The 1,400-nt window shown below is 57.7% G+C and overlaps 1 protein-coding gene across 1 annotated transcript in view; it reads right to left on the bottom strand.

Moving 5' to 3' along the window:
• CYTH1 (cytohesin 1) overlaps window positions 1–223 on the bottom strand; it is a 26,954-nt gene extending 26,731 nt beyond the window's left edge. Inside the window, exon 1 of the mRNA XM_007959837.1 lies at window positions 146–223. The gene's annotated coding sequence lies outside the window, so the exon portion shown is untranslated. The remainder of the gene's footprint in view (window positions 1–145) is intronic.
• Between the last annotated feature and the right edge of the window lie 1,177 nt (window positions 224–1,400).

Genomic DNA, 1,400 nt, shown 5'->3' with positions numbered 1-1,400 from the left:
CCAAGTTCTCATGGCAAGTAGAGGGGATTGTCAGACCTACACTCTGCTCTCCCAGGGCAGGAGGGGACGCTACAGAGAAGACACTCCGAGCAGGACACGCTCCTGCAGACAGAACGTGCCGCGGCTCCCCCGGCCGCTCTCCCACCTGTATGTCAGCCAGCAGCTCCTGCTTCCGGCGTCGGATGTTCTCCAACTCTTGACGCTCCTCAGGAGTCAGGTCACTGGGAACTGCAAGGAGAGAGACCAAGAGAGTCATCACAGAGCTTTCCTCACACCAAAGATAAAGAGACCAGTGCAGATCCAGATGCCACCAAAGGAGACAGGTGCTGAGCAAGGCACTGGCGGTACCTTCTGAGAGGACCAACCGCCGGGAGTGGTTCTGGCTCCCACCCCTCAGCAGGTTAAGACTAAGATGGGGAGTCACAGAACCACTCGCTTAGAACTGAACAGCTGGGAGGAAAACAGGAGACAAGACTGCTAAGGCCGTCCTAGATGGACGAGGCGATAGCTGAATGCTTCCGTTTCTCACAGCCCCATAGCTGGGGGACTCCAGCACGGCCCTTCTTCAGGCCCTGGCTCCCTCATCACCAAGAAAGGATCAGCACCCCTCACGGAGGTCCACTCCAACACACGGGGAGGGGGCAAATTGCAAAGCACCATGACAGCCCTGGGCCATTTCTGTAGGGCAAGGTGATTATGCATGTCCACGGGGAAGAAGGCAGAGGGTTCCACAGCAAGCCGAGCTCTGGGCCCTGGGACAACACGGCCTCCTCTCTGCCACAGGAACACCAATCCACTGTCGGAACGGTGCTCTGAAATAAACAGTTACCATCAGCCAACGCGATTTTCTTCCCCCACTAGGAGCCTCAGCCGTGGCTCCATCTCCCCCACAAGAACGAAGTGCTGTGGGGGCCACCACTGGCCAAGTGGGGAGGACAAGGGTTGAGACGGGCACACCGGCACTCACACCCTGGCCCCGATGTACCCCACACCAGCCAGGTCACTTTGGACAGGTGACTGAACCTCTCTGAGCCACAGTTTGACCAGTAGTGAAGTGGGGGACCCATGAGGGTGAAATAAACAGAGTGGCTCAAGTGCCTCCGGCTCTGCCTGGGAGCTGTCAGCCCCTCCTACCCTCTCCATGGCCAAACTGAAAGGCCCCGGAGCAGGACACATGTCCTTCCATCCTTCTAGCAGGCGGCTGAGTTAGGACCATGCTGGTGGTGGACCACGAGCCACTGGTGGCTACTGGGCACCTGTAACATGATCAGCCCCATCTGAGGTGTGCTGCAAGTGCGAAACACACACCTGACTACACACCAAAAAAAGGTGACATGTCGCTGCATCATACAGTGATTACCCCGGAGAAGGACCCCTACTGATGCATGGTTCAGCCGAAG

Source organism: Orycteropus afer, unplaced genomic scaffold (assembly GCF_000298275.1).
Source record: "Orycteropus afer afer isolate SDZICR_OR568_19922 unplaced genomic scaffold, OryAfe1.0 scaffold00018, whole genome shotgun sequence".
NCBI lineage: Eukaryota > Metazoa > Chordata > Mammalia > Tubulidentata > Orycteropodidae > Orycteropus > Orycteropus afer.
Note: the sequence above shows the minus strand (reverse complement) of the source record. Positions and strands in the feature narration are given on the sequence as shown.